We start from the raw sequence: 12457 nt of genomic DNA, 5'->3' as shown, positions 1-12457 counted from the left end.
GTTTGTAGTCTTAGCATAGTACCAGTAGATTCTGGTGAACGTGTGGTTTTAGTCCGTACATAGTAAAGAGTAGTTTCTGGTGAACGTGGGTTGTATTCCTTCCATGTTAACCCAGTAATGTTCTGCTGAAACGTGGTTTGTAGTCCTTGCATCAAACCGTAGATTTCTGGTGCAACTGTTGGTTTCAGACATGACTGCTTGGTTTGAATGAACTCCGTTGCCTCTCTGCCATCGGAGATTTAATTTTTTTAACTGACAACCCATTGATCTGAAGCTCGATGCGGTCTGTAAATAGTTTCTAATCACAATAAATATACAATTTCTGATCATCAGTATCAATTGCTCTAAAATAACATACCGTTAAAGCCCAACGCCCATTTCAAGACAACCCGACCCACTTTCCGGGTTAAATCTGACCACTTCCGGTTGTAGGCTCCGCCCCATTCCAATTACGGATCCGGATACAGATAATTCATGTGTAACAGATAGACCATACAGATAATGCTGTTACTCGCTCATGACCCTACTATTTGAACCGAAGTATAAAACACAACCTGAAGCTGAAGAAACCCTAAATGTTAACGGAAGCCGCTGGACCTGCAGCAAGAGAGTGTTCACTTCTCGCGTGTCCCTGAGCGTGTGTGAGAACAGCCGTGGGACACCACACAGAAGGAATCTGTTGTTAGGGAGGGGCCGGACTGTACACGATAGGGGCCTGGGATAGCCTATCAAGAATGTTAGGTAGGGGCCTGGGAACAGCCTATCACGAATGTGTAGGGGAGGGGACGACTGGGAAACTCCATCACAGACATAGTGTAGGGGGGGACGCTGGGACTACCTAAGTGTAGGGGGCGCTGACCATCAGAATAGTGTAGGCAGGGGCGCTGGGATAGCCTATCACAGAATAGTTAGGGGAGGGCAGCTGGTACTAGCACTGTGACTAGCCTATCACAGAACGGAGCACAGTCATGTGGATCTTATTCAATCCAGAGTACCAAGTATTTGACTCGTAATACTCGTATAATAATTGTACTCGGCAAAATGTGCTTTATCGTACCATATACCTCGTTTCAGCGAGTACGTCGCGACTCACCCTCAAAACTAGTACTTAAGCAACCAGGATAACTTCTGTTAACCCGTGGGATGTTCACGAACATGGTGTTGAGAATGTGACTCGGGTTGCATCTCTGCCTGCAGGGAGTTTTTTTGTTTTTGTTTTTTAAACTAACGGCTGCTGGCTCTAACAATTTTGTTTTTGAGGTGCTGGAACTTCTTGCTCTGTTTTTATAAAAAAATAAAAGGCTGTTGCTGCGTTAAATAAATTTCACAATTAGATCACCACAAACACATTCCAACCCCCCGCCCCCCTCTGTCTCTTTGTTTCTCTCTCTCTCTCTCTCGTCTCCTCCTCTCTCTCCTCTCCTCTGTATCTCTACTCACTCATAGCCCACCCACTCACAATACCTGTGAAACCATAAAAATACCCCCCCGAAAAATGATTAGAGTTAAAAAAAAAAGTTATATTATTGAGGCCTGAAACCTTTGTTCATTACAACTTTACTTACTAATTGCAAAAGCACATTGTTGTATTTATTGTTTTGCAAAACTTGTTATAGACTGTTGCCTATTAGTTTGTTTGTTACCATACAACACCACTGTCTGAGCTCATGCGATGCTGTCAGTCAACTGTTTCTACATCAGCAATAAATATAACAATTTCTGAATCAACCCATATCCAATTGGCATCTTACAATAACATACCGTTTAAGCCACCCCAGCCCATTGTCATAATTCAAACAACTAGAGACTGTGTACCAGCTGATATGTGGGTCTGATTATATTTGTAAAATTCGAATCGCACCAAAGTGTTTTTGATATGCCTGTCTTCAGCCGAAGCGGCTGGATCGCGGAAACTGTCCGCCTTGTACCGCAGCCTTTTGGTCCCCAACTGCTGCATCCGGCTCGTCCGTCCATTTTCACAGCGCGAGACGCAGTTATCCTCTCGAACAAAGAATAAGCCTAATTTTCTTTCCTGGTGGGTGAAAACACGCCCCATAATCACAGCCGGAGCGGACCACGTCCAGCTAATAAGGGAATACAGTCGGTGTAACTCTACCTTTCTTTCTCGCGCGGCTGCGCTCTCTCTCTACTTGCGGCTGTTGATGAGAGCCTGGGATCAGAATACATTTATGTGTTGAAAAAAAACACTAGTACATATAATATTGTCAGTGTTTTCTCGAACTTATAGGTTTAGGTGGCGCAACAGAGCTCGCGATGAAAGACATTAAAGACTTTTCTCTCATATCGAAGAGTGTAGTTCTTTAATCTTTAAGTTTAGTCTTAAGTGACGCGTGTGTTGAGTGTTTTATTTATGTATAATCTGCTCTGCTTTCTAACATTTAAGACACAGATATGGGATAAGTCCAAAATGAAGAGAAAAAGATTACAACAACTGTCTGGTGGGTTTCTGGCTGGTTCGTGTATTCGTGTCCTCTTTATTATTTTTTTGTTTCCCCTACTTCATGTTTGGTTTACCCTGTCTGTCTTGTTTATGTTTTGCCTTGTTTGGGTTTGGATTCCCTCCCCCACATCGCAATCCCTCTCTCCCCCCAGGACTGCAACCTTCGCTGAATGGCCAATATCCAGGGAGCGTTGCAATCGCCACACACCTCGGCCCTTACGGCATGGCCAAGCACTTTGCTCCCTGACCATGACATTCGCAGCTAGCTAGCGCGCTTAGTTCCCCAACTCTCTCCTTCCCCATCGCAAACACCGCTCCGGTTGCTCAGTCGCTCGCCTGCTCCCCTCCCGCAGTACTCCCCTCCGTTAAATGTTGGTCCCGCACACCCCCCTTTGAAACCCCCCTGCCATCCTGATTCGCTCCGTGTGCGGACATGCGTAGGGGTTCTTAGTACCGTGCCTCCCTAGTGTTTAGCAGCACAACCATAACTTTCACTCCGACAAGCCAGGGTGTTTTGTGGCTGGGTTTGCTTCGCGACCCCGCGCGTCTACTGGTACTGCCGCGATGACCGGGGCCGACCTCCTCCTCCCTCATAGGGTGTTCGACCACACCCGGCGGGTCCTGAGAAGGACTCCCCGGCCTCATTTCTCCGGCAGGGAGACCCAGGACAAGCCCGCGAGTTACTCCGTCGCTTTTCGCTATTTTGGCCGCCGAGAATCGGATGGAACTACCAGGCCCCCGTTGCCGTTGTCCTGCCTAGGCGCTCAGGACCGGTTAAAGACATCCATGGGGACCTGATTGTCTAATCGGTGCTGCCATTCGTTTGGACAATCGCACTCCGAGAGGAAGAGAGGGAGCCGGTTTCTCGCGCTCCACCTCTCTACTCGGTCGGTCCGCCACGTCTGGTCTCTATTCCCCTCCTCCCTTTCCCAGCCCTGTCCCATCGTCCCTCCTACTCTGTCGTTCCCCCTCCTCCGCGAGCCTATGCAGCTATAGGCAAAGCTCGTCCTGTCCCCAGGGACTGAGTCATTCGCCGGCCATCGCGGTCCTTTGATTGTTTGCGGTCAATCCGGCACCTTTCTCTTCGCTTTGTCCCTCCCGCAAAAAGAGCATGCTCCCATAGCAAGATGGGCGCTCTGGCTATCCAACCTCCCCCAACAGCCTATTATTAACGTCTCCCGTCACTGGCGGGACGTCGCCGTTGCCCCGGGGGCACTTGTCGACTCCGGTGGCAGATGACCAGTTTTATCATCGACAATCGAAGCTCGCCCGTCACTTTCCACCCCCACGTCCCACTCGACCGCTCTAACGCGGCCACCCAGCTCAACGTTCGTCCCCCTCGCACACATGCACCGCACATCCCCCATTACAACTCCTCACCTCCGTATCACCACGAGAACCCTCTCCTTCACCTTATTTTCCTCCCAGCTCTCCCCATCCTCGTTGTTTCCCCTGGCCGTCACCACACATCCTACACGTGGACTGGGCGCGGGGGAAGATATAGAAACTGAGATCACAGCCTGCCATTCCTCCTGCCTTCTGGCCGCGCGAGCCCCCGTAACTTCCATGCTCATAAACACCTCTTAATCCTTCGGACCTGTTCGGTCCCAATCCACAGATCTAGCACTGGTTGCCACGAGGACCAGCCACGCCTTAGCCCCACCAACCATCCCCACGCTGCTCCATGCCCCCTTCGGACGCTCCTCTGCTACTCGTCGGTTGTTTAAGCTATCACGGTCCGAAGAGGGAGGCCATGGAGCAAATACATCAAGGGTATCTCCGCCGCCGCACCATCCGCCCATCCGTCGTCCCCGCTGAGGCAGGTTTTTTCTTTGTGGCCAAAAAGACAAAACCCTTCCGCCCATGTATCGACTACGGGGGTTCACGCATCAACCGGTTAGAAGAAGTACCGCACGCTACCCGACTTTTGGACTCTGTCCTACAAGTCCCTCTTCCCGGTCCACAGTGTTTCCCAATTAGACCTAAGAATGCCTACCCCTGTCCTGACTTGGTGAGGGGGACGATGGAAAACAGCATTCGAACCACCCCACTCGTCCACTATGAATATTAAGGTCAAGCTTTTGGTCTCACCAAGCAACTGCTGTTTCCAGGCTATTTGAATGACGTCTCAGACTACCTCCATTGCTTTTCGTCTTTTGTGTAACTGTGGACTACAATCCCGATCTTCTCCCATACACATCCAGCACACAGAGCCATGTCCTTAGTGCCTGCACTCGGCTCCTGGAGATCCGGTTTATTTTGAAAGCCGAGAAGTGTGAGTGCATCATTTTCCTCAGTTCACGCGTCCGTTGGTTTTTTATCGGAGTCAGGCTGTTACGGGCAGACCCTGCTAAGATCCCAACTCGCCTCACCCTCCCTTCCGTCCCCTTCACTTGGGTCTCCAGAATCCGCTCAGGCCTACTCCAGTTTAAAATCCCCCCGCCACCTACTATCATAACCTCCAAAAACCTGCCCTTCTATATTATGGAGGAGGACCCCTCGGACCAGGGCGGGAGCACCCTGTCCCAGCGCTCCCTCGCATATCAAAAACTTCATCCAGTGCCCTTTTTCTCCCAACGCCTAACTTCCACAAGAGCAGAACTAGTCATGCGTGGGTGCCGGGGAGCTCTTGCTGTTAGCTGGCCTCTTGGAGAGTTGGAGACACCTGCTGGAGGGCGCCCACAACCCTTCCTCGTCTGGGACCGAACCACAAAAACCTTGCTTACTCTTCCAACCCGAGACTGAACGCACGCCAAGCAGGTGGGCCTGGTTTTTTCCGCTGTTCTGCTCTCACTTGTCCATTGTTCCGGATTCAGGAACACCACCCCGGCCTGTCCCGCCTCCACTCCCCGACGCGCCGGGTAACCCACCTGAGATCATCGCTCCCCCGTTCCGCCTGGTTGCCTCCCGGTCTTGAGGGAGTATCCGCCGCGCCCAGCGCCCTACCGACACCCCGTTCCGGACCTGCTTACCGCATCTACTCCCCCGGGTTGCCCTTTCCAAGTCCTGCAGTGGCACACTGCCTCCCGCTTCAGCTGCCAACCCCGGCAGAGCCACCGAACACTGTTTCCTGGCTGCCGTTCTGGTGGGACACGCTGAGACCGATTGCCAGGACTTCGTGGTCTCCCCTGCGAGGAGTGTGCCCCGTCCAAACCGTCCCCATCAACGGCCCGCCGTCTGCTCCATCCCCCCTTACCCCTTGCCCTGGTTCCCCATCGCCCGTAGACCTTCGCACGGGCTTGCCCACCTCCCAGGGTACTACGTCACCTGACTGGAGTGCGACCGTTTTTGAATCGTCCACTTCATCCCCTGTCTCAGCTGCCTACGCCCTGGAAACTCGCAAGCTCCTAGTCCATCATGTCTTCTCCGCTCACTGACTCCCCCTGGTAGCGTTCTCCCGGTTGTTTAGGTCCTCTGCCAAGCCCTCGGAGCACCGCCATCTTGTCATCCGGTTTCATCACCCCCCGCACCAACGACCAGACCGAGCGAGCGCCACCGAGTACCTTGGAACAGCCCTTCGTGTTGGCTACACCGGTACCCGTCCTCTCTGGTGTCATCTCCTTTGGGTGTATACGCACCAACTCCCTGCCCAGCGCTGCCCGGAGCCTCCCCCGTCCAGTATTACCTGGGATTACCACTCCACTGCCTCCACGCCTTGTAAAAAGAAGTGCGCGTCCCAGCAGTACAATGTGCACCTTCGGCTCGGTGCCCAAACGGGTGTGGTGAGAGGGCTAGAGCCGCACCACCACGTGACCGTGTCTCTCAAACAAGCCCCTGCCAGACCACCCACCGGAGGTTCCCCCCCCAGCCGGTCCCCGCTTATTGGCCCTGTCCATAATGTGTGCTGTCCATCCCAAGACCTTCCGCTTCAACTTTGTCCAGAAGCTCATCGTGATAGGAAGGTTTGGGGGTCCCTACTTGTTGAAGCGTCCTGTCGCCCACCAACTGTCAGACTCCAGCTTCCATCCACTTCAATCCAACCTCGTGCTACCACTTTCCCGGGTCACCACCAGTCCCCACAAGACCGTCCCATTGGCAGCACCGTCCGGCCCCCACGGATCATCGACGGCCCACCTGGCCTATAACGGTACGCCTCCTCCTAGACTGCGAACGTATGGTCGGGGATACCGTACCACTGGCTACGGCCGGAGGAACTTCCTGGATCCCTGCCAGCCATAACTTGCCACGCACCCTACTAGTTGAGTTCTACGGGCCCACCCGGACCAGCCTGGTGGTCCCGCCGTGGATGCGTCCTTGAGGAGGGGGTATCTGTCTTTGGTGGGGTCGGCTGGTCTGAGTCTGTCCTCTTTATGATTTTTGTTTCCCTACTTCCAACGTTTGTTTTAGCCTTGTCCGTCTTGTTTGTGTTTGGTTTTTCCTGCACTCCCGTCCGAAGCCAGCTGATCAACACCCTTCCACCCGTCAACTACAATCATCATCATAAACACACCTTCCCCCCTCGCCCGGCTCCGCCCAGCCACCCCTGCCTGCCTCATCCTTTACACGGTCACCCCTTTTCACTTGACTCGCTGCTACTTCATGGTGTAAACGTCGCAAGCTTGAGCTGGTACTGCTTGTGGTCGTCTGTGTTTGTGATTCTCACTCTCCCCCGCGTTTCCCTTTTTCAGTTTCAACCACTCCGTCCAGCTGGCTTCGGATCCCCATGTCTCTTCCCCACGGCTCCGCCTCACTCATCCTGCTCCGCTCCTTGCACTGCTCATCCGCCATCGCAGCTCCCAGTAGCCATCCACCCTATTCGTTCACACCCGCTCCTTCCCGGTCTCTAGCTCCTGTGTCCTCGCCTCCTCCTTGTCCTTGCTAACCACCGGTTCTTCCCGAACCCGCTTCCCAATCCCGTTCCAGACTCTTTCCCCGTTCTTCGCCGCCCACTGCCCCGCGTCCATCTCCCGACGCTCCCATTCCCCTTTTCCTAATAGACTTTCTCTGTGACCGTGCGTTTAGTCCATCCTTCTGTTCCCCCACACAAAACTACCACAAGAGACACTAAACCGCATACAAAGAGAACACCAAATGACCACAAATCCCCCCAACTCCCCAAGAAAACCAAATGATTAGTAAAGAGCAAACTACAAAGGACCAAAATGTTTTAAATTGGAAAAACCAGCCACATTTTCTTGAGGAACCCTCCACCCCCCTGCAAAAATATGCGTACCTACGTATTCAGCAAAGGCGGGAAAATCTGGTGTTATATGATAATATATAATATATATATATATATTCTATCTAGATATCTATAAATTCATTAAGTGGCAAAAGTGATTCATGTTTGTTTTTTGTAATGACGTAGTACTATCACTGGACACAGTAGTTAAGAAAACTGAATTGGTTTTTTAATTGAGAATCTTTTTTATGAATCGACTTGTTTTTGAATTGAAGCTTCGTGACAGTTTCTGCACCCTTTACAATACACATATAAAATATAAAAATAATAACAATTATATATACATAATTTCCCCCACAGTAAAGATCTAACTAACTTAAAACATGATAAGATGTCATAAAATATCTCTGCAGCGCCTGTACATCCCCAACCACCCCCCTAACAAGTCCCTATTGTTCTCAATGAAATCAGGATTACTTTTTTACTGAATGTAATAACGTTTAAAGGCAACCACACAGTACCAATGGCCAAATAAAGCAACCCCCACGTCAAGGGTGGGTATTGTTCATGCTATTTCTTCGGTACAGTGCTGTTCGCCAATTTATAGTATTATTATATTATTTATTATTATTATATTATTATGTTATTTGTGGCCCGGGTTGTAGACCCTGAGTGGGGACTCTCCAGTCGGGTTTTGGGCAATGGCGTCTCTTGACGCCGACCTCCGGTCCCCTGCAGCTCTGGCTTCTGTCCTTCTCTGAACCAGGAGAGTCCACTTTAGAATAACAACGATGGTCGTGTAGCTGACCTGGAAAGTGTTGTATTGTTTGCCATGACAACCCGGAAGTTAATATAGTAGTCTGTAACGTTGCTAGGTGTTTAGTTCTTACGATTATTATAGAATAGAAGCCTTTATTGTCATTTACACCTTAAAGCAGTACCTGAGCACGCACCTGAGCACCCCTTTACACGTGTCGTAAGTTCGTGCCAGAGAGAAGAAGAGAAACACAATAACATTTTTTGTCTGCGTGAGCGCCTGGCCTACCACATAGTCCCTACACGTGACTGTAGCTAAAGCTATATCAGCAAGATGCCCTCCTTTCTCCGTGATTACTCTACACAACCTCTTCAGAAGACGTCACTTCGGGAACCAGTTCACCGATTAGAAGTGAACTGTAAGTTGAACGGATCTTGTAGAAATGACACCACTTTTACCATGGACCAAAACACGATCAAAAGCAACTACCACACGCTATTGCAAACCACAAGAACTACAAAGAACCAGGAGGGTGGAACGTTGTAAAATTCAACAATGTGTAGTCCCTCCCTGGAACTGTCTGGCTAACTAAGGACTAAATCATTTTCCTGAAATGGGAGGACGACTAACGGCAGGCACAGCGCCTGAGATTTGTGATATGAACCGGCTGTCCGGCATTATCAGCCCCCGTTCCAGAGCGCCTCTTCAAACCCCGTACCTATGTAGGCGGACCAGCCGTGATCAGCTGCAAAAGGAAAAATCAGCCAAATGCCCCCCCAACAACCTTGGTTGCAACTGTATACATATTTGCTCCTCTGCTCAGGTACGCTGGACAGCCCTCTGTGACTGGACTGCGTCTCATCGTCACAACAAGCAGGTCAGGCCTGAGAGCAATTCAAAAGTAAAACAGCTTACACAACTAGGCCTCAATCCTGATTTGGTTCTGCTGTAAAAGATTTAAAAAAACAGTAAAACCCTAAATACTTTGCCCCACAGACATGTTCTGCCTTTGACCCCAAAAAATCCCAGACGTTCATGGCATTATTCTGCATATAGGGAGGGTCACATGTTGTTATAGAAGCAACAGTCTTGGATGGCGAAACTGGAGTTTAGGAACTGCTGCCACAGTCAGCTCCCTCAACTCAGCATTTGTTTTCATGGCCCTCACACCACCAGTGAGAAGAGGGACTGGAAGATTCAACATGGCTTTTCAATGAATGTACCGTCCACTTCGCTCTGGAGCGCAGACATCTTTTTAAAGCGATGGTCGTTTCCATTGAACAAGCCAGGTATAAGCTGTCACATCTCATCTACGTCTTTCTGTTCGATTGACACATCTGCTCCTTCTCCAATGTCACGCGACAATACAAAGCTCAAATACACCGAGGAAGACCATAACCAAAGTGCGGCAGTGATCCCACCGCACAGCCCCACACCTGTGCAAAGATTTGATCGTGGGACACCACAGTAGCAGACAACGACCTCCACTCCCTCTTCAACCCGTCCCGCACCCCTCAAACCCCCTACAAACACAAAACCTTGAGGTCCATCACTGTTCTCCACTCACCCTTTCCCCTAGGGATGCACAAGTACAGCATTCTGTATCTGTATCTGAGTGGTGGTTGGTCTTGAATGGGCTGGGGCTTTACTGGTATTTTTTTAAGCAAACAGTGATTGGGTGTGATCAAATATTGTTATATTTATTGCTGATTATAAACTATTTCCCTGAGCGCACAAGCTTCAGATCAATGGTGTTGGTCATGGTAGACCAACCAAGTCAATACAAAACCAGTTTTGCAACCATGAATACAACCATCGTTTTGCAATTATGAATAAAATGAATTACAAGATTTTCAGTACTCATAAACTTTCCCTCTTTTTAACTTCTTGTGTTTTTGGTTCTTTTTTTAATTTTTTGTTATTTCCACACCAGGCAGTGTGTTGTCGTGTGTTGTGTGTGTGTGTGGTGTTGTTGTGGTGTGTTGTAGCTAGAAGAGAGCTTCTGAGAGCGAGAGGGCGAAAAGGAGAGAAGAAGAGAGGGGGGGGGCTGTGTTCTACGGATCAAATAGCCAGATGCGTTTTCTCAATCTGCATTGACTTAAATGAAGCCAGCTGACGGTTAAAAAAAAAAAAAATCTCCCTCGAGTCGGCAGGAACGCAAAAGCAGTCGATCATTTAAACCAAGCACAATGTTGAAACCCACTTTACCAAAATCTCTAGTTACGATGTAGTACGACAAACCGAAATAGACAACAGAAGGAGGAGAGAAGAGCGAGAGAGAGATGAGAGGATGGAGAGGAGAGGGAGCTCTGTCTCTCGTGAGCGACGGGACAGAGATCGTGGGGCTCGCGTCTGTTGTGTCTTACTTTGCTGCGGTTCCCTATCGGTGGGGGGGGGCGCGTGGGCCTGGGACTCACAGAACCAGACACGCCAGCTGGGAGTATTGGGGAATCAATCCGAATACACGAATGGACTAAGATTACCGTATAACACGTGTACTCGGCAAAAGTGCTTTAACATCCGTACCGACTCGTTTTCACCGAGTGATCCGGCGTCAGTCCACTGGTCCAATCTTCCCCTAGCCCCATTGGGAGTGCACGACCAGATAAGCCACTGGTACATGCTACACCAAATTACACCACTTCTTCCCCCATGTTCACGCCCTGCGCAAAGAAAACGCCAAGCACTTCTGCCAGATTGTCAACTAACTCCGGCCCCCAACTGATAAGAACGCTTGTGTGCAAACATCCATCAAGTATTCCTGGCATGAATGTGCCGGCCTAGAATTCCGACTATGACCCTCAGATCTTTCCAAGACAAGCCCGTCCCGGTGTGTTACTTCCATTCTCCTCAATATGTTTGTGAAGGTATGGTAAAAGACTGGCGCATAAACTCAACTGCAAACTTACAAATTAGCATCCTTCCTCGCAGCTACAGCTTGTCCCCAAAAATGAAAACACACTAAACACTAGCTTTACGAAACGTCAGGTCCCTTTGGCAGGAAAATAATTTTTTAATCAATGATTTTATTATCTACACCAATTTTAACTGAAACCTGGTTGACCATAATACACGCTCTGTTTCTCATGCTGTAGCTCCCCCTAACGATAGTTTTATAGCAAAAATAGAGTAATAAAAAGGAGGTGGAGTTGCCATTTTGTTTAATGACTCATTCCCGTACGCAAATATGGTATTAAATGTTGCTCTTCTTTTGAATATGTGGCTCTTCAGTGGAAGGTCCTCCCCTCAAGCATAGTTCTAAATATCTACAGCCACCTAAAATATTGTACAACCTCATTGTATGCATTCACTGGAACTGCAGTCTATATATCGTGCATTAACTTTGATTGTGTATCATTGCGGTGAATTTTAACATTCATTTTGACAACCCCCAGGACAGGGGACCAAAGACACTGTGTTTGGTTTGAGAACATAGGACTTACTCAGCATGTGACAAGTAGGTGGCACACTCGGGACCTGATGTCTCGTCAGTGGTCGAATGTTCTCCAAGGTTTGGGGGGGTGACTGAACTTACGGCACTATCTCTGTGCCCAAAATGTGTCAAACAAAACAAGTAATCAGAAAACGTGTAATATCACTGAAAAAACGTGACAACTTTTATACAGCTTTTCTCCCCCCTCCTCACACCCACCCTCCTGGCTCTCTGTGACTGAGGTTGGTAGCTAATTTTCAACTGAAAAATTACAAATGTTATTGATGCCATTGCTCCCACTAAGGTCAAAGTTGTCTCTGGTAAGATCTCCATGGAGAAATGTCCTACTGGTGAGAACAGAAAAAAGAGATTGTATAAAAGCTGAATGAAGGTGGTGAAAAACAAACCTCTTGGTCCATTATAACGCCTATAAAGAGAGACTTTGCATTTATAATTTGGAACTAAGGAATGCAAGGCGGTCCTTCTTCTCTGATATTATCTCTAGAAAAATAATAATTCACGTGCTTTGTTTGCTACTGTCGATAGGTTAACAACCCCTCCAGTACCAGTAGCATCTGAACTGTTATTTACCAAGGCCTGCAACGACTTTGCCTCCTTCTTCAAAGACAAAATTCAGAAGATTCGACAAACAGTCAGTGCCTCCATATCAAGTTCAGGATATGT

The 12457-nt window shown here is 49.1% G+C and overlaps 1 protein-coding gene across 1 annotated transcript in view; it reads right to left on the bottom strand.

The window, feature by feature from the left end:
* The window catches only part of nek5 (NIMA related kinase 5), a 202024-nt gene that overhangs the window by 98197 nt on the left and 91370 nt on the right, over positions 1 to 12457 (bottom strand). The gene's annotated exons all lie outside the window — the stretch shown is intronic.

This window comes from Etheostoma spectabile, unplaced genomic scaffold (assembly GCF_008692095.1).
Source record: "Etheostoma spectabile isolate EspeVRDwgs_2016 unplaced genomic scaffold, UIUC_Espe_1.0 scaffold333, whole genome shotgun sequence".
Lineage (NCBI taxonomy): Eukaryota > Metazoa > Chordata > Actinopteri > Perciformes > Percidae > Etheostoma > Etheostoma spectabile.
The sequence above is the reverse complement of the archived record's forward strand: the minus strand, read 5'-3'. Positions and strand labels throughout refer to the sequence as shown.